General features: G+C 40.6%; 1 protein-coding gene across 3 annotated transcripts in view; it reads right to left on the bottom strand.

Moving 5' to 3' along the window:
- Nucleotides 1–18,721, bottom strand: part of htr2cl1 (5-hydroxytryptamine (serotonin) receptor 2C, G protein-coupled-like 1) — a 151,514-nt gene extending 132,793 nt beyond the window's left edge. For 2 of the 3 annotated variants that reach the window (XM_026162609.1, XM_026162610.1), the window contains exon 1: nt 18,177–18,721. The gene's annotated coding sequence lies outside the window, so the exon portion shown is untranslated. Of the gene's footprint in view, nt 1–18,111; nt 18,155–18,176 lie in introns of those variants that run through there. The other variant, XM_026162611.1, reaches the window with a different exon arrangement.
- Nucleotides 18,722–21,600: the final 2,879 nt, after the last annotated feature.

Raw genomic sequence — 21,600 nt, 5'->3', positions numbered from 1 at the left:
TCAGAGTTTATAATGGGTGTGTATGGGACGGAATGTTGGGGCTAGAGTGAGACAGCTCAACTGCTAGAGTGAGAGGAGCAAAAAAATTAATCTTAAAATCTTTTTTAAAACTGCTGCTGTGTCCGCAGCGTTTGCTCTACAGGTATGATTTTACCCTCAAAACGTAGCCATGGCTGTCCTCTTTCATCCAATGTGTTTACTATTGTACTAGGTGTTATGGTTCTTTCATAAATCTCACCAATGCACAGCCTCCTCCCTCCAACTCTTCCATAGACTCCAATGTTAAAATGTCTCAGAAGGTTGGTTTGAAAATCAGAAGAGCATGGTGTCTTTACACTGTCACCACGTCCATATAATAAACTCCACAGGCATGAAAACTGAGAATTTGGTAGACTGGACATTGCTGCCGCTCACGGTGAAAGAATTTTGTCAATACGACCTATACTTTTCATTTGGGAGCGATTTGTTTAGGGCTGACGTTTCTGTTCATTTTAAGGAGCAAAAGTGAGGCGCATGTCTGTGTACGTGTGTATGGAGCCATTGGGTGCGGTCACTATAGCAACCAGGCTCACACCTGCCTGCTTAACGAGCTCTGCCTGCCACTGTACCAAGATTCATCTTAAACACTTCTCTTTCAACTGCTGCTGTGTCCACAGTGTTACAGCCATCAGTTTACCCTCAAATTGTCGCCATTATTGTTCTCTTTCCAACACCGTATCTTTCAAAGCTCAGGCATTTAAACTTTTTAAACTGTGTGGATCAAAGTGGAGGGATCACATTTGAGTCATTCAGTGATTCAAAGAATATGACCTTTTAATATTCATTCAGATGTTTTCTGACTCTAAATGTTCTTTTCTCATTTCTTAGGGTTTTCTAATTTACATTTAAAACATTTTCAGTTTTTTTCCAACTCCTTCTTCTGTGTAACCTTCAGCTTTTAGCAGTTCAGCACCTTTGTTTTCAGGTTAAATTCGGGGGTTTTTTTGTTTTTTTTTAATCTCATTCAATATTTTTAACTCAAAATTCAGCAATTAATTCATTTCAGTGCATACATTCAGATTCAAGCATTCACACTGCAGTTTCTTCAGAAAATGCACTTTCTAGTTATATTTTATTATTATTATCTATTCCGTACGTTTTTTGAAAGCCAACTCCTTCAAAACCGTTCAACTTAGAAAAACCATTCAAACACCGTTAGATTCCTATTCTTTTGGACAACATTGCTTCTATTTTTCTCATTTTTAACATTTATATTTTTAATTTTATTCAACTTTTTTCAACAAAAATTTATAATGTATTTCAATGGGGAGACCCTTCAAATTCTCATTCAACTTCATCCTCTTTAAACTGTATCTACTTCCACATACATTGACATAGAGCCACCATTCAAACTTTAAAACGAAGACAAGACATTCAACTATTCAACTTGTATTTATCTTTTCAATATCTATTATACTTTTTCTTCAGTTCCAGTTTAAGTTTCATGATGTTTTTTCACCCGTTTCAGAGTTTATAATGGGTGTGTATGGGACGGAATGTTGGGGCTAGAGTGAGGCAGCTCAACTGCTAGAGTGAGAGGAGCAAAAAAATTAATCTTAAAATCTTTTTTAAAACTGCTGCTGTGTCCGCAGCGTTTGCTCTACAGGTATGATTTTACCCTCAAAATGTAGCCATCGCTGTCCTCTTTCATCCAATGTGTTTACTATTGTACTAGGTGTTATGGTTCTTTCATAAATGTCACCAATGCACAGCCTCCTCCCTCCAACTCTTCCATAGACTCTAATGTTAAAATCGCTCAGAAGGTTGGTTTGAAAATCAGAAGAGCATGGTGTCTTTCCACTGTCACCATGTCCATATAATAAACTCCACAGGCATGAAAACTGAGAATTCAGTAGACTAGAAGCTGCTGTCGCTCACGGTGAAAGAATTTTGTCAATACGACTTTTACTTTTCATTTGGGAACGATTTGTTTCGGCCTGACTTTTCTGTTCATTTTAAGCAGCAAAAGTGAGGCGCATGTCTGTGTACGTGTGTATGGAGCCATTGGGTGCGGTCACTATAGCAACCAGGCTCACACCTGCCTGCTTAACGAGCTCTGCCTGCCACTGTACCAAGATTCATCTTAAGCACTTCTCTTTCAACTGCTGCTGTGTCCACAGTGTCACAGCCATCATTTTACCCTCAAATTGTCGCCATTATTGTTCTCTTTCCAACACCGTATCTTTCAAAGCTCAGGCATTTAAACTTTTTAAACTGTGTGGATCAAAGTGGAGGGATCACATTTGAGTCATTCAGTGATTCAAAGAATATGACCTTTTAATATTCATTCAGATGTTTTCTGACTCTAAATGTTCTTTTCTCATTTCTTAGGGTTTTCTAATTTACATTTAAAACATTTTCAGTTTTTTTCCAACTCCTTCTTCTGTGTAACCTTCAGCTTTTAGCAGTTCAGCACCTTTGTTTTCAGGTTAAATTCGGGGTTTTTTTTTGTTTTTTTTTAATCTCATTCAATATTTTTAACTCAAAATTCAGCAATTAATTCATTTCAGTGCATACATTCAGATTCAAGCATTCACACTGCAGTTTCTTCAGAAAATGCACTTTCTAGTTTACTTATCTGTTATTTAGCATGCTTTTTCAAAGCCATCAAGTGGACCAGGTTGGAGCCCTTGCAGGACTGATTTTGGCCCACGGGCCTTACGCTTGACACCAATGCTTTAAACCATATTTTTGAGGCAAAGTCAGAAAACCTTTGAAACACTTTTAGTAAGATGCGACTGGTGATTCTATACATCAAATCACTGAAGTCAAAACTTTAACAAATGCCTATTTGTTTAGATAATTTTCATAATATAGTCTTACTGAGATGGCCAAGGAGTTCGTAAAGAGTTACCGTGTTTGAAGAAGAAAGATTACCCCTGAGGATAGTGGTTAAAAACCTGTCACTATGAAGAGGGATAACAAATGATAATCCCAGCAACAGTGGAGCACACTTCCCCGCAGCCGAAGCCTACTGAAGCCTTAAAATAACACTCGTAATGTGAGGAACCCACATGAGGAACAAGCGCTGACATAATGTGTGACATGTTTGGTTTATGGCACTAATGAAGTCTAATCGATGTCGGACTGGTGTGTAATGTAGTGTATCCTCCTCTGTGAAACACTGTCCACAGTCTGTTTAAAAGGTGACAGTGCCGTCCATTTACACAGCCAATAACTCATTCAGATGAGTTAAATGAAGCGTGGGCCTGGCCGGTCCAAGAGTATTTCCACAAACTGAGTCAGCCAACATATGAATAATTTGTATACATGTGTATGAATGTGCATCTTGTCTCTTCGGGACCCAAATGCATATTTGCACGCACGTTTTTCTGCGTGCATATCTGTTTGAAGCGTACGTACAAGTCCGCAGGCTGTGTATGTGTGGGCGAGAGATGTGTGTTATGGTGCGTTCGCCCTCCTTACACAAGGCCAAGTTTGGACTTGCCCCAAGCTAAAATGACTGAGTGCGTCCCCAGTCTCAACACTTTCTTCTAGCTCACTCTCCGTACTTAAACAAGCAATGTGAAAACGCACTTAAGAAAAGGAAAAAAAACAAGAAAGAAAGAAGGTAAAATGGATGGAGTTCAAATCAGGCTGTGGCGCTTTCTATTCCATGCGCGATTCGACTGTGGAAAAAATGGCAGGTGGATTAAATTTACATTTGCACAGAGAGAGAGATCAGCCTTTAGTCACTTGCTGGATATCTTTGTGTAACGCACTGCAAAGTGAAACTCTGAAGCGTGCCCACTTCTGATGCATGCCAGAAAAAATGGGATCAACCATCTGCAAAAGCGAGACTCTACCCGGAGTTCTCTGACATCTGTCAATACATCAGCCCCCATGCAGAATACATTGCTTCGGTTAGATGCAAAATCAGCCTGGCTGCCTTGTTAGCTTTTCTTTTCTCCCTCTAGATGTGCTGCTTCAAAAACAGCTGCTTGCTACCTACTTATGCATCCCACATATCAATACTTCTAGCTTTTATCAGTCCTCTTATCATCAGTAGCTTCCATCCCACATACTGAAATTATTTTTCCTTTTACTGAGTTTTTTGTCCACTGATTCTAAATACATCCTATCCAGATGGACTAAGACTTGTTATCCATATTATACCTGTTCCTTTCACTGTGAGGAAGGGCTTTTTTCTTCTTGGTGAACATGACATCACCCTACTGTGAACACCAAAATAAAACAAGCAACATCCACTACATGTGTCAAGTGTCTCTTTCTCTGAGAGTTCTGCCAGAATCTCCCAGCAGACAAAGCTTTTAGAGGGGCACCCGCTGTGGGATCCTGCTGCTTCTGTTGGAAAACCCCACTTAAATAATCTTATTTCTGAAGTAGTCTTCAGAAGTATTTCTCCAGGCTTCTTGAACGACATTCAAAGGTCTTCTATGGATACTGGCTGCCTTTACATGATCCCACACTGCTTCAATAATGTTGAGGATTGGCTTGGGGAGGCCAATACAGTATATGACTGATGGTGTTTTACTGTGTGTTTTCTATCCAGGTTTGCTTTTACTGCATTGGCAGTGTCTGGGATCATTATCATGCTGAAAAATTAAGCTATTGACAATCAGACACTTTCAGACTTTTTCCAAATCGTGCTCCATTGTCTTGAATTGCATAGAATGGTACAAGGACTGGACCGATAATGAATGAAAAGTAGACAATGTCCAAAAAACTACTTTGAAAGAGCTTCAGAAAGCCCTGAAAACTACAGCTGAAAACCACTTTAAAAAAGTTGAGCACCAAAATAAATTTTGCACAGTACAGTATGATCGAAATGACTCATGAACTAACGACCCAAAAAACTAATTTATACTGCATAATGAGCTGTTTCCTCTACTAATCTGTTAAATTTTCTAAAGGCAGTGGCTGATTTTCCTTTAAAAGGAAAAAAAAATTTACGATTTTAAGATAAAGCAGCTCATGTGCTGAGAAGTTTTACTTTATGAGTTTCAGATTGAGAATCTATAGCGGATGATTCCAGAGGAGACAAATGGCTTCGAATGAAAAGTTAATCAAGAAGCTCTACCCATAATGGACGTAACAAGAATGCAGAGTCTCTAGTTACACTTTATAATTAATCAATAATGACTAAATCGTGTATTTTCATATTTGTTAGCAATGAATTTCTGCCCGCCTTCAGCACATTCTTCATCTGCACATCCTGCACATCAGCATCTGGCATATTTTAAGTAAAGAGTGCAAATGTCATGCAACAGCAGACTTTGACAGATGCCAACTGTTTGCATGCAGTATATTGCTACTGCAATGTTGATTGTGCTCCTGTATATAAGCAATAAGGTGCACTAAAGAAGACGAGAGAGTCGCTCTATCTACCAAACACAGCCTCAACAAGAGTCCCAGACGTGCACATCATCACATCAAGCTATGCGCTCCTTCTTCCCCCCCCCCTCCCTTCAATCACTTGAATCCTTCCAGGCATAATAATCTCCTATTCTCTTTCCCATTTCCTTTCACATACTCTGACAACATCATTGCAACCCATCAGAGACAAACAACTGTCTGGAACTGGCCACAGGTCCACACATATCTCTGTCGTCCCATTGCTATGCCTATTAGCCTCCAGCTAATTACCCCGCCATGCTCACTGTGGGATTGGATATAGCCCCATACACTAAGCTAATAAGCATGTACCTGATTAAATGGGCAGCGTTGGCAGTGAGACCGAAGAGATTTGTAAAAATGGAAGAAAAAAAAAACTGAGAATGAGGCGGTAAAACACCCTGCGTGGTAAAAGGTAGCAATTCCCATAATTGCGAGGGGACTCATTGTGCAGAACAGCATGCGGGGCTCGAAATCTCTTCGATGCAACATCAAGCCAAGCCTCACAGATTAGTTGACATCTTTTGGTGCCTGTAGCATTACTGTACCAACCTAATGGGAACAGGAAGCAAATTGGTATAATGTGTGTGCATATGTGTGCGTTTTTGCTCCGCCTTCCTTTGTGTATCTTGTCATCTGTGTCGCACTAAACCAGGATCTTACACGGGTCATTATGCTGCTAGAGCGCCTGGGTACCACTGCAGTGCAGGAGTGCTGCAGTAGATAATAAGCACAAGATAGCTTCAGGTTTTTTTTTTATTTTGATTGCACAAGGGAACGGACGTGTCACTGAGACCACCTGCTTGTAGAAAGGTTGCAGGTAGAGAGGAGCACAGTGTTGACCTACAGACAAAGTAAAATCTGCATGACTGACTGGGAAAATTAAGAACCTAATGTTCTGTGCATGGGGTACCTCTGTGTGTGAAGGTGTATAAAATTTTTCTTATACCTTGTTTGTGTGCATGTAAATACAGTATGAGTGGTAGGAATGTGTGGAAATCCTATTATATTCTTTGGCTGACCTCTCCTTGAAAGCCACACATTCTTGCAAAAAATATTTGTGAGTTGTTTCCGTGCACCTCAGCCTCCACATTGCAGGCGCTGTGTGGTACATACAGAAATACACACAGCATGCACAATGAGGAGGCCTCAACACACCGTTTCATTGATGGGCACTGGAGGCTAATCAATGAGTTGATGGACTAACAAATTAAACTGACCCTACCGGCCGCTGACAAGTAAAAGGCAGAAGTGTCTGTGACAAGGAGGGGCCGCGGTGCTTTATAATGCGGGATTTATTCAGGGATGTCAAGCAGATACTATATGCTTTACATCTTTTGAAAGAGAACTTGTCAAATAAAAAGAGGAGTTTTCTCAATCACTTCTCTGCGCAAGCCCCTGAGGTCAGTTTGCTTGTGGGAATTTTACACATTTTATACTTCGAAAATGGAAAGGTGATGGGAGACAGAAAAGAGACAGGAAATGTCATGCAACAAACTTCACAAGCCAGACTCAAGACCTGGAGAGTCGTAGTTCACAGTCAGTGCATTAACTCTGAAAACATAATAAAAACTATGTGGTACAGGTGATAAAGTTGTACGCATTCTGATGAAAAATGGCCCGTATAAAAAAATCTGTTGGTTGGATAAACCAGCACAAATGGGCTTCCTCCGAAGGGGGGCTGGCCTCTCCCTTAGAGGTAGGGTGAGAAGTTTGGCCATCCAGGAAGGGCTCAGAGTGGAGCCGCTGCTCCTCCACATCGAAAGGAGCCAGTTGAGGTGGTTCTGTGCAAGCATATTATTAAATACAGGAAACCAGACAGAAAAAGAGGAACTAGTAACATATAAGGAGTTGTTTGTATCGAGGCTGTGTGTGACGTTTAAAGTACCAAAATAACACCTATATGAGACACATTTTTAGCTTCTAATGTTGGAGATCCTGCAACTGGCTTTGGGCTGTGCAGGGCTCTCTCTTCCGGAAGATGATTGAATAAAGAATTATAAATGTTTTGACCACTTCTGAGTCGGGTTTTCTCTGTTATGTTCATGTGGATCAGAAAATAATTTTGTAACATTTTTGTTGAAAACACTTGGAGCCTGTTCTAGACTGGGCACATGTTCATGGACTGTGAGGAACAAAAGAAATTTAGAAGTTGTGATATGAAAGGTAGAAAAATGTGCCCATGTGTACACACGAAACAGTCTGATGCATATTGTAGCTGAATCTGCTTAAGAAATCCTTCATCAGGATCTGAAATGGTTTGAATGAGACTGGATGACTCCTGAGAAAAGCCTTGTATATAATATTCTAGCATATACATGTTCTGTGCATGCCTAGAAGATTAAATCCACTGTGGAATTTTCTCCTGAGTAACTCACGTCTTTGGAAACCCTGAACTTTAAATTGCTTAATGAAGCCAATGGAGATAGCGCTTTCATCAGTCCTCTCTGCTAGTTTCACCTCTTATGATGCACTATGAGCCTACAAAAAGGGACAAGTGCAACACTGTACTTACTTTTTTTAACAAGCCCTGTGACAGTACTTTCCTTTAATGAGCTTGTGGTGTTCCATGGTGAGAGCCCGAGCTCATTTGTGTCTCGCTTTATAAAAAAATGTTCAGTGTGACCATTGCTGTGCAGTGAGGAGCAAAACTGCCAAATGATGACCTCTTTATTCTGCCTCCTGTATATAACCGAACCAGGTTTTTTTAGTACAGTACAGCAGTCCAGTACACCTTATGCACTCTATTTATCCAAGACGTCCTTTCATGACTGAGACGTGATGATACATCTTGATCTTGTTTTGAAGCCCCAAATATATAAATACTGTTATTATGTTATTGCCTTTTTCCTTCAGAACTGTCTTAATTCTTCATAGAATAACTTTAACAAGTTGCTTGAAACATTCCTCAGATTTTGGTCCATATTGACATGATAGTGTCACACAGTTGCTGCAGATTTGTTGGTACTACATCTGTGATGTGAATCTCCCGTTCTACCACATCCCAAAGGTGCTCCATTGGATAGAGGACTGGCGACTGCACAGGACACAGTGTCTTCTTCATGTTCAAAAAATAGTTTGAGATGATTTTATTGATGATTTCAAGTTTTTTCTCAGTAATACTCTGTTGATACTAAGGGGCTTGAAGTGCGCCAAGAAAATATCCCCCACACCATTACAGCACCACCAGCCTAAACCATTCAATCCAGTATCACAGCAAAACGTGTAACAGACACGCTGGTCCACCGTGTCCACGTGAAATGGACAAGCATGCACTATTGTTTGCGGTCTTTAATTGCCGCAAATGATTAAGCTAGGCAGCTGTATCTCTGTGTAAATGTGTTATTATTGTCTTATTAAGCACTTTCCTGTGATTATTTTCATGTTGGCTTGAAATAAAAGATCTCCCACTGCTGTTACTGCAGCTTACTGTAACTTCTGCATGCCTGTCCGTTTCTTGTTTTGTAGAGGGAAAGTGTGAAATGGACATGGTGAAATGGCTACTAGTGGTTGCCAACTTTTTAACTATCAAATAAGGGACACTCTGGCATGTCAGAAGCACAATGCACAGCCAGTTGGGCATAGTGTAAATATGCACTGTATTTAAATATTCTTATAAAAAAAATGCCGTAAAATATTGGTATTCAGTTTAATCAATACCTCACATAAAACAATAAAGAAAAACATAAATCACATTAGCATTTCCTTTGAAAAATTATTTAAATAACATACTGTAACTACAGACTTCATTTACCAGTTTATTATGCTACGCATACCAAACAGCACCTTATTTTTACAAATCACCTATTCCTCCTCACATCTGGTGTGAGTGATGGGCAGTCACTGATGACTGTAAGAGAGCCATCTGTTGGTCAGAAAGTGAGACACAACGGTCAATATTTGTAACATTTAAGTTAACCCTTTAAGACCTACCATAGAACCAAGTCCGCCAGAGCTTATATTATATTTTTACAAGCTGTAGTGCCATTTTTGGGAACATTTCAAGTTGCTATACATCAATACAACCATTATAGCCCAAATTTTAATAATATGCATGCATTAAGTGCATAGTAATTACATAAATTGCAAAAAAGTGCAATAAACTACAAACAAATGTAAAATTGTTTTTGTTTTTTAACATATATTTCTAGTTAGAGAAATTTAAGAGGCTTATTCCTCAAAACTGTAAATACAAAAAAGTTGCACAAAATAGTTTCCTACCACAGGAAATTTATTTTGAGTGTCTTCATAGTTTTATTTTTGAAATGCACCAATTTTTGTATACTGCAGGAAAAACGAAAATACATATTATAATGCAAATTTGCAAAAAAAAAAAAAAAAGAAAGTAGCATATGTATCAAAATAAACTATTTCCAGCAGTGCAATATGAGTCCTCAGCATCCCAGAAACGACACAGAAAGTCATAAACTCAAACATAACTTTTAAAAACACAAGTATAGGCTCATAAGTCCCTGATAGTAAAAAACTACATTTCCGCAAAATGACGTCACTTTCGGTTTCGGGCAGGACATGGCAGACATGCGGAAAGTTCACGCTGATGGACGTATGAAGTGTTATGAACAGCTGATCGGATCGGCAAAGCGTGTTTCTGGAATATTATGTTTTTGTTGCTGCAAGCGCTTTTTATACAGTTTTTGCAAAGCTTTATGTGGAAGGAAACTGTGACAAGCTGATGGCATAAGATGTAAGTACAACTCCTCCGGTTTCATATGCAAAAAAAATGATTGCGCTAGCTTACATGGTTGCAGATCTTCCAGGATTTAAAAATAGTTACGCAAAACGGGGAGTGCCCGCTCCGACCGGCTTTAAAGGGTTAAATAAGCAATGCACCAATTTTGCTCATTATACAGGACGTCCCAGATAAAACGGGACACTTGGCAACCCTAAAGTGGACCAGCATGTGTATTACACACTTTGTCATGATAACAAGTTGAAAGGTTTCATGTTGTTTCGTTCAAATTCTAAATGTCACAGCAGAAACTGAAATCTCATCAGACTGCATAATGGTATTCACGTTTTACATTGTCCAATTTTGGCAGAGTCTTTGTGAACTGTAGCCTCACTTTCCCATTCTTCACTGACAGGAGATACACCCGATGTGCTCTTCTGCTGCCTTGGAATCAGAGATGCTCTTCTGCATACCTTGGTTGTAATGAGTAGTTATTTGAGTTGCTGTTGCCTTCCTATATGCTCAAAGGAGTCTGGCCATTCTCCTCTACCTTGTGACATCAACAAGTCATTTTCACCCAGAGGACTGCCACGAACTGGATATTTTCTCTTGCATCACCTTTCTTCCGCATTCTGATGCTCAGTTTTCGCAGCTTGTCTCGACTACGTCTAGATGTCTAAACTGACTTGCTGCCACGTGACTAGCTAATTAGATACTTGTGCTAACAAGCAGGCAAACAGGTGCAAGAAACAAAATGTGTATATTAACAAACACAACTCGCTGCAGTTGCAACACTCATTCTTCACTAACAGCGAGTACACTCTGACAGGAGGAGAGATAAATTTCCTCATGTTCTGAGCGGAGGATGAAAACTCTCAGACTAATTGGAAAGAATAGAAGTATAGCACTCAGTTTGCAGAGACAGTCAAGGACGGTCTATCCTTGTTAAAAGTAAACTTTTAACAGTCTGTCTCGTTTTGTACCTGTATTCACAAAGAGATCCCTATAATTAAACCCAAAGCCATCATAGCAGTCTACGGTAATAAATAATACAACTGGACCAAGAAAATGAAGCTGTGCAGGAGCCAGTTTGAACATCGCATTTTCCCCTATTTTTGACTCGTGGCAGTGTGCTATGTTAAACTCCACTGCAAATATATTGCCCAGTAGTGCCTCTCCATGTTGCTTACTTTTCTGCTGTAAGAAAACCAACCCTATATTTACTTTTTATGTGAAGACATCCACTCACAGCCACGATGGCACTTTGCACTTTGTCGTTTCAGGCCTGAAGCATCAACTCCAGTTATAGCAATCACAATAAGTTATTTCATCACATTCTGTTGCTTTCTGCAAGAATGAGTTTACAAAAGTTTTTTAAAAGAATATTGTGCCTCCTTTCTTTTGAAACAAACCAGCTGTGTCAGCTGAACAGGTAGGAAAAGCCCTTTTAACTTCCTCCTTGTTAGAAACACAAAGGATATAAAGTGCTATATCAGCACATATTAGTATTGGCAAATCTATATTTTGGCTTCACCTTATAAAAGCAATCATAAACAAAGTGACAGTGAGTGTTTTATACAATATAAGTGACGCATTCCCCTTTGGGCCAAGCTGTAAACACTGTGAACTTCTGGCTCTTTATTGGTTGAGAGCCTAAGTGAACAGAAGCAGATACTCGGTGGGACTTTTGGAGTGAATTTATCTGGCTGACAGTTTTTTAATATTTTTCACGGGAATTATATTACCAGAGGACAGCAATGTCAGTGCGCCCCAGGGTGGCTGTGGTTACAATGCAGCTTGCCATCACCAGTGTGTGAATGTGTGTGTGAATGGGTGGATGACTGGATATGTAAAGCGCTTTGGGGTCCTTAAGGACTAGTAAAAGCGCTATACAAATACAGGCCATTTACCATCGACTGCATATTCATACTAGAGTCTCTGTTTTCTGAGAAAATGACTTCTCACAAGTGCACACATTACTCTAAAGGATACTTTGACTGAAACTTGTCGTTGGCTGCACTCCATGTGCAGACATGATGAGGAAAAATGGGTTTTCTTGCGCCTGTTATTCAGGAGACACCAATAAGACACATTACAGCTCCCTCCTCGTCTCATTAGTACGATCAGAGAGTCAATCTCATTCACAAACAAGCTTTTCTCTGAACTCCATCTCACAGCCGCCCTTTGCCACCCCAGCCCATCCTTTCACCTGATGACTCAAGACTTCCCAGATGCCTTCCAGTAAAATGCACGGCGGAGGTTCTGCTCCAGACGTACATCATGTGGGCGACTCGGACTGAGTCAGCGTCAGAAACGTATTTAGAAAAATGATTTTGCCTCCTGCAAAGAGTGAGGTTTTTTTTCTCTTCTGCTTGAAAAGTTACATCAGTTCAGTTTATTTACTTCAACTTCACAACAACTCTCACCTCAAGCTACTTTATTTATTTGTAGGTTAAGATGCTGCAACATCAAATAGGAAAATCCAATGATGAGCAAGCATCTTGTCTCGATGTATCTCAAAGAGTTTCGTCATGAAAAAGATGCTGAGCATTCCTGCGGATCATCATGTAATTAAACGGCCGCTACTATCAACAGATTAGTGGCATCGATCTCAAAATTATGAGAGAATGCTTTATTTCTTATTTTTTTTTATTAGGAATACTAAATGCTGTTAACAATTAGAGCATCCATTCATCTGTCCATCTATACAAACAGTCCTCTTCCCACTATGCTGGTTGGAGACTATGGCACCACTAACATTATTGCATATTGTGTTCAGTGAACAGCCAGATCACATTTGCTTCAAAGACAGGGACCAGATCTGTCACCACTCACAGTTACTACACAGTCACTCACAACTTTGGTGCATGAAGGCAGCGATAAAGTGGCAATATGACTGAGCCAGTCTGCAATTGGATTGTGGTTGTGATGGCCTTTTCTTTTGCACATGAACTTAAAAATCTCAAAGACTATTAAAAACAAAAACCTTGAAATGTTAATTTCAGTTCATTTCATTTCAGGTTTATTTATATAGCACTAAATCACAATAACAGTCGTCTCAAGATGCTTATACCCAACAGTAATAGAGAGAAAACCCCAACAAAAATCAAAAACACCAATAACAATATACACATATTTAATATTATGGTACAGATAGAGTACCATCTGAAAGCTCCAGACCCTTCTTCTATTTGGATTAGAGTATCTACTGATATTTTGGCTTTTCTGGTAACACTTGTCCTACATATTTTGATATATCTGTCTAAGTTACAGAACCTGTTCATCGTGATGGACCAGGGAAAATTTTGGGCTTTGAGACATCGATGCTCAAACATTCCCTTATGTGAATCGAAGATGGTGAAGCTAGAAATGCTCTAAAAATTAGGATGGAATGACCTATATGTATATCTGCAAGTTCCTTTCTTAAGGCGCACAATATAGCGAGGCGAATGTTTAAATCAAGCGTGAAAGCTGATTTACGAACGCTTGCGACACCCGTTTTACTGCACAAATATTTAATGTTGACAGAAGCATGTCTTATTTTATTGCGCTTCACATTAAAATAAATTGACTGCGTCTGTGTTTGGAAAACAACATTTGCCCATCACTCATAAAATTTACCACGCCTGTGAGCACTATTTGCGCTCACGTGCTACTTTTCTCCGTTTTGTAAACGTGGCCTTAAGAAGGCTAAAGTTGACACTGAGATCTGAGTGGATGTCAGTGTGGTGAGCATAGCCACGCTGCAGAGTTTAGCATTTTAAAGTGTTTTGCTAGCTGAATCCTGTCAGTTAGTAAAACTTCTCCAACAATAATGAGAACAAAACTAAAAATTATTAATTATTTTTCACTCTTATGTGACAGACTAATTCCCTCTAGTTTACTGTCAGTGTGAGCAAGCTCTTTTGTAGTCCACCTCCACTGAACAGACGCTCTCTGAACGGAAGTTGCTGTTATCCACTTGGTATCGATTGCCTTTAGGGGGGGAAAAAATCAAGGCAGCTTTAAAAAAAATGGAAATAAAAGGGTTACACCAGCATCAGTATCCCACCACGCGATATTAACGTTGTAACAAAGAGACACTTTTAACTGTGCCTTCTCTTTGCTTGTTTGTTTAGTTTGCCGTTTTTGGACTGCAGCGCTTGTGCTTAGAAATTGAATGCACTGAAATTGATTCTCATCCGATGTCTCTGTTCTAGCACCACAAGAATATAATGTACATGCTGTTTTATCACTCAGACCTGTGAATCTTTCAATACAGGTTCAGTATCATCGCTCTAACCTTTAGTGGAGGAGGATGGATGATGAATCCAGCAGTGCAGAGAGAGCAGCACTGTGGGTGTTTCTGTCACTGATAGACTTTAATTATGCACCAGGAGCTGCTACAATAGGAGAAAACAGCAACCTTGATATAAAATAACTGTCATAATCATTCTTATACTTGTCTGTGCTTATAGAAACTTTAATACGGTCAAAACAAAGCTGATTGGAGTCACACTGATGCCACAAGGTTTAAGCTTTTCCATATTTTGCCCCCTTTTCTTATTGACTTACAAATAAACCTCGCAATTGTTTCACAGTGTCCTATATCAGATTTAGGCAATGGTTTCATTAGAGCATTCACACATGAACAACTGTATAATTTATGTGTGTTTCGTGGTAACATTTACACATAGACAGTTTACAGTCTATGTGTGGCATGTATATTGAGGAGGAAGTCTCTTTTAACAGGCCTGTATAATCAGGCCTCTGGGGCAACATTATCACATAAAAGCATACAAGCAGGTTTGAATATATGAATAAATAAGCAAACAAGATGCTGTGTGTGTGTGTTTCAGAGAAAGAAACACATTAAAGCGACGTCATCTAAGAGAGGAAAATGGAAAGGAGACTGAAAGTGTCGCAGTGTGTGTGTGTGAAAGAGTTCTCCCACCTGACCTGCAGGGTCAGAAGGCTAATAGCAACATGGTAGTAAGCCGTGAGTGACTCATTCTCCACCTCTGGGCTTGAATGGCATCCCTACAGTAATTTGCAATTATATTAAAAGCTGCGTCACGGCCCGGCAGGGGCGTTTCTTGTCTCATTTGACGTACTTTTCCAAATTCTGCTGAGAGAAACTGAGCCAGTGTTGATTTTGCATGTCTCAGGTATCTTGTCACACTGCTTGTTTTTTTCTTTTCTAGTCTTTTTGGACCGTCTCTGATGGGTTTTTTTTTTGCCATTTTTTTTTTGCCATTTTTTTTGTCTGTTTTATCATTCACTGGCTGTGATCTGTAGACTTTTCAACTGCTGGGACCAGGTTTGTGAGCCACAACATGAAATGGAAGCTGACTAAAATACAAGATTGTTCAAATACATAATGCATGCCTTGAGTCAAACTCCAGGCCTAAGGTGTGCATCATCAGGCACAGCTGCATTAACTGCTCCCATTTCGAGTGACCCCAGGCCCACCTTTGTCCACACCTTCTCATCCATGGAAAATTCAGACTGCTCTCTTTCCTGGGGCATCAGACACTGCTGTTTCATTAGAGCTGCTAGAGTCTCACTTCTACCCACGAGGAGTCCTTTCTAGCCCCGGAGTGACACGCTGGTTTATTGTAGGAGTGAATTGGAATATGGATATGGATACCTTCAGCGTGAGAGTTAATGCTGTCAGCAGCATATTTTACTCAAAAGTGGGTGATGCCTAAAGTTAACCACTTAGTTTTTTGTGTCAGATGTTATATCCCAACCTCTCCCAAGCTGTGCATCTTAGGTGACATAATGAAGTAGATATAGAAGTATTTACATCACTTATACTCACTTCCTAATGCATCGCTAAGAAGACTATCCTCATGCACCGGAAATCCAAAAAAAAAGTATGTACTAGTCAATACAGAAATTTACTTCAGTTTGGAGAGAATGTCTTCCTCCTCAAAAAACCCAAATGGATAAATTTGTTTCTCTCTGGTTCCCACTGATCAATTACATTACTTAGTGAGGGTGATCAGCTGTAGTCTCGTTTGCCTGTATGCCTTGCAGGTGGATGAACGTGTTCTCTGGGACTACTGGGGTCTGGCGGCTTCCTGGGGGATGGAAAACTGCGATTGCCGTTTTGGAGGAACAGGGTCTCTGCCTCAGGTAGTGGCGGTGGGGACTGGGGTGGGTGCTGTCTAGGGCGCCGGGGTGTGGGGCCAGGGGTGCTTGTGGTAGTGGGTCCTGTTCCCCGGTCAGGAGGCTGGCCTCCTTTGAGTGGGTCTGGGGCCTGGGTTCCTGGTCGCCTGAAACCCAGGCTGCATTCCTCCTTCCCCAGGGTAGGTCTGCACCCCTTTGGCTGGCTTGCGGTGTAGTGTGCATCAGTCAAAGCAGGGAAGTCTTGTCTGTGCCTTGGGGACTCATGCGTGCCCACAGGCCCTTTGGGTGGGGTGTCCAGGTAAGAGACATCCGTTTCTGGGTGCAGTTTGTTTTAGACCAAGACCAGTGTGTCCATTTACTGTGTGTCTCTGTCTCACCTTGTCCTCTGGGGCTCCCAATCTTTGGTCATGGGTGCCCGATCTAGGACCCCCCTCCTTCTCCTGCTGGGACGTGTACACAGATATCACCGAGATGTGTGACCTCAGGTCCTCAGTACTCTTGGGGGCTGCGGATGGCCCGGTTTTGCCAGATCTACCTCTGGCTCCTAGAGGCTGTTATTCAGGCATCACGCTCATTTGAAAGTATATTTTGTGACACACGCACTCACACTTGACACTCTCTCTCTCTTTCACACTCACACACAAAGACCCCACAAGATGGTTGTTGATTTATATACCTGTGCATTTTGTAGTTTTTGTGTTGTAAGTGCTGTTTGTTTGTTTTTCATTCCAGGTGCAGCAGTTGGCAATATGTTTTAAATTTCTATTTGTTCTCTATCCCTTTATTACCCCCCCCCCACACACACACACACACCACCATAATGTAGTCACTGAAATAACACAAATAGAAATGAAGAAATAAACAGATAAACCCCGAACAAGAGGAGCCTGCAAAGAATTTGTAGAGCTGGTCCTGGAAAAGCAAAATGTATTTGGCACAACACTGTATTCAGATCATAATTCTGATTGCAAAAGCTGCCAGACAGGACAGGATTAAAAAAAACCCATAAATGAATAAAAGTAGAAGAGGAAATGCTAGGATTTTCACCAGATTAGAAATGAGTACATCAGAGGTACTGCTCAGGTGGAGCAGTTTGGAGCCAAAGTTAGAGAGGCTAATGTGGTTTGGACATGTGTAGAGGACAGATAGTGGATATATTGGACAAAGGATTTTGAAGATAGAGAAGAGCAGCTGAAAGAAGAAGAAAAAAAAAGAAAAAGGAGCCTGGAACTAGGCTAGTCGTTGTCTGGTAAACGTATTGTAAAATGGTTGATTTGATCCTTTATCACAGAAAGAATTGGATGCTCACTCAACTGGAAGTACAAGAGACATGAAGCTGAATCAAATATGTTGCCGGCACTGTCCAGTGTATATTTATAAAAAACAGAATGAACTCTAATTTTAACCTTTGTTTTCAATAAGTCCTTATGATCATTTCATTTTCTGCTACTGCCCAGTTGGCTGCAATATATGGTGACACTGGTGACAGAAAAAAACCATCAGACTAAATACACAGTGTGATCCAATACATGGATTAATGGAGCGTCACACATTCCCTTGATTTCACTTGGCTACGGCCACAAACCTGATCAAATGCCTGTCAGGTGGGTTAATCCTGCAGCCTGTTATAACGCAGCAGGTTCACTCTTGAACGTACACACTCCAGTCCCACTGGGACATGCAAACACACAGACTGTACACTGAATTATTTCTAGTGGTTCCACTCAACTCGACACTTCTGTAGGGCCACGGCGCGATGCCACCAAATGTCTAGGCCTTGTGAGAAATAATGTTCATTAGAGACCTCTAAACTGAGAAACACTGAACGCACAATGCTGTTTGATTGTTTTTTTTAAATACCACACACACACACACACACACACACACACACACACACACACACACACACGTACGTTCTGGCAGAGATCTGCCTGTCATCCAGGGACCTTTCAAGAACCTTGAAGTATATTTACTGCACCTCAGAGTTCGGCTCTTCAGAAGCACCTGTCCTCCTTTTGACTTGCGTCAGGCGTCTTGGAAGTTGCTGATGTGTCCTTGACACTCTCTCTCTGCATCTGCGGAAGTCAGTTTGAAGAAAGGGGTGTCACTATTTGGTGCAAAAAGTAAAGCAACACACTGAAAGGGTAGAAAAAGCTGCATGCCTTTTGGGCTTCACTGACAACCAAATTTAACATGCTGGGTGTTGAGGAGACATGCGTGTAGGTGTGTGCATTCGTTTTCTTGTGTAGGTGGACGTTGTGAGATGGAGCATTAAATATGTTTGTAGAGAAAACCTGTTTGCGTGTGAGCCTGAAGGCGTCCTCCGATGCGGGGAAAAGATCAAACACTTAAATTCTCTTTGTTGCACCTGCAGTCTTAAATTCTTTGGGGGTGCACATGTGCATTTAATTGATTTGGTTACCGGTGAAGAATACCAAATATGTCTTTCACACAGAAACACAAACACACGGGTATGAGGGTTTGTTTGCGGTTTGTTCACTTTTAAAAAAGATGCCTATAATACAAATGCATAATTTTATATTTTAATGCAGTACTAAATAATCTAATGCTTATGCAGAATTGACACAAGTCACATAGCAAACCTCGTGGCCTATTATTATAGGATATACATTCATGTGAAGGTTTTCACTGGACCCTTGTGAAAAACTTAACACACCCTTACAGTTTGCTGGACTGCAGCATTCATTGACACCACCTTGGATATTCACCACATCGTCAGACCTTTAAACACCAATGCCCAACGTGCGGCTCGAACTATCGGACTAAGAGTCTCATGCTGCGCTATCTAGGCTTGATGTATGGAAACTCGAATGACTTGAATCACCAAAGAGCTACATCTCAGACTCAACAGGCCTCGTGTATACATTACCAGGCATACCTTTCCACAAAGGTTGCCAGTTGAAAGCATCTTCTCTTTAACCTCCTAGGACCTGGCGTCCACATATGTGGACATCACATTTTGGGTTATTTAGACCAAAATACTCAATTTTGCTCTACATGGGCCTGATATCCACTTACGAGGACATTATACTGCTATGGTTCTATCAAAAGTTTAAATGAATATCCTCATATGTGGCTCTCATTTTTCTTAAAAAACAAGGTAAAAAATAAAATCTGGTAATTCTTTGTTTTTACATTCATCAGGTCCCAATCAGCTCAAATATCAAAGAGAAATTAAAAATCCATGTCGTGGAAGAGTTCGGGTCTTAGGAGGTTAAAAAGAACATGGCACTACAGCTTAGGTGTGCAAACATACATCCTGAACAAGATTTCTGGAACAATGTGCACGTTGAAGCAACTGTTGCCTTGGCGCTACATTAATAAAATGGAATTTAACTGAACTGAATTGAATCAAGGCAGCACGGTGGCACGGTGGTTAGCACTGTTGCCGCACAGCAAGAAGGTCCTGAGTTCAATTCCACCATCAGGCCGGGGTCTTTCTGTGTGGAGTTTGCATGTTCTCCCCGTGTTTGCGTGGGTTCTCTCCGGGTACTCCGGCTTCCTCCCACCGTCCAAAGACATGCAGCTTGTGGGGATAGGTTGATTGGATAATCCAAATTGCCATTAGGTGTGAATGTGCGAGTGAATGTGAGTGCGAATGGTTGTCTGTCCCTGTGTGTTGGCCCTGCGACAGACTGGCGACCTGTCCAGGGTGTACCCCGCCTCTCGCCCTATGACAGCTGGGATAGGCTCCAGCGCCCCCCGCGACCCTGAAAAGGATAAACGGAAGCGAATGGATGGATGAATTGAATCAATCAACCAGTAGAGATTTCTGGGGAAAACCAACACAGCATATCAGCACTAAACCCTCATACCAACTGTCAAGAACGGTGGTGGACAATTGATCATCTATGTTTGTGTTACAGCCACAGGACCTGGGTACCTTGTGGCCATTGTGCTGACCATGAACTCCTCTGTATACCAAAGTTTTCTCTTCAAACATGAAACCTTGTGTCTGACAGATGAAACTTGATCTTGCAAAAGGGCAATGATCCGAAGCATAGCAGCAAATCTACAACAGAATTACTGAAGTGTTTACTGGACCAGTCAAAGTCGAGACTTCAACCTGACTCTAAAGCTGTGTTGTGTTGCCTGCAAACCTCAATGAATGAAAGAAGAGTGGGCCAAAATCTTCCACAACCAAGTGAGAGACTGACTACTTTTCTTTTAATAACAGCTCTAATTAACAGTAGAATATGAAGCAATATTAAAAGAGTACTCCTAGTAATCATATTCCCATGACTCTCATATTCTCATTGCCTTTAATATATGTGCATTACCCTTTAAAGCATCTACAGCACACATGGAAAAAATGCGGTCCAAAGCATCTTAAAAAGGGCCCACAATCAATGTAGGAATGAATTGGACGAAAGGAAAACTTAGTTTGACTTTCAAGACAAATGCTATTTATTGTATCTTAGGAGGACTGTTTCAGACTGTTGATTATTAATGCCTTCCTGTGTAAGACAAAGTGTTTGGTGTATAAATATTAGCCTAATCTTCTCTTCGTTCAGTCTGCAAAGCAGTGCTGTTTAATTTTAAGAGAAAAGAAAACAACATCTCTCATTTCACAGTTACAGAACAAATTTGATTTCCGTTCATTCACATTCATGAAACAGACCATTTGTTCAGACTTGTTACTGTGGATATCAATTTCTCCTTCATTCGCCGATGGGGACAAATGTTGCATTTTGATGAATGTAAAACTGTTTTGGATCTGCAAATATGCAGTCAAGGTATCATTGACCTATGGATTGGTGCATATGGGGCAACAAGATGCTGGATTTGCATGGATTGTTTTATGCAGAGCTTTTCACTGTAACCTCACAGGACACCAAATTGACACGGAAAGTTCAACATTTCTTAATGGAAAGTTAAGCCTAAGCCTTTGTATTATAAATACGCACTTGGGCGTTATGCTCGCTGTATGTGTAAACTTATGCTGATATACAATAAACTGTACATGTGTTCAGTGGGTAGAGGGTAACGTCTACGAATTAGAAGGTTGTCGTTCGAGTACCTGCAGCAGTCTGCATGTCAAAGTGTACTCAGGAAAGACACTGAACCCCAAGCTGCCTCCAATATATCTACTGGAGTCTGAGTGTGCAAACGTTAAGTTAAACATGCTTAGGCATAGAAAAAATGCACTGTGAGTGGGTGAATGAGGCTTGTAGTAAGAAAGCACTTTGAGTCCTCAAACAGAGTAGCAGAGCATTTTAAGGATCAGTCGAATGAGATTTTAAAGGCTCTTAAAGAGAATATATTCATTAAATGTGCTTCATGGGTTCAAACGTGCACCATGTTTGTACTTAAAGTACACAATATTTTTATTCTTTAACTAACAGAAGGAAAATTGAGCATTGTTAACAGCTGATTCTTAA

This window comes from Astatotilapia calliptera, chromosome 3 (assembly GCF_900246225.1).
Source record: "Astatotilapia calliptera chromosome 3, fAstCal1.2, whole genome shotgun sequence".
Classification (NCBI taxonomy): Eukaryota; Metazoa; Chordata; class Actinopteri; order Cichliformes; family Cichlidae; genus Astatotilapia; species Astatotilapia calliptera.
The sequence above is the reverse complement of the archived record's forward strand: the minus strand, read 5'-3'. Positions and strand labels throughout refer to the sequence as shown.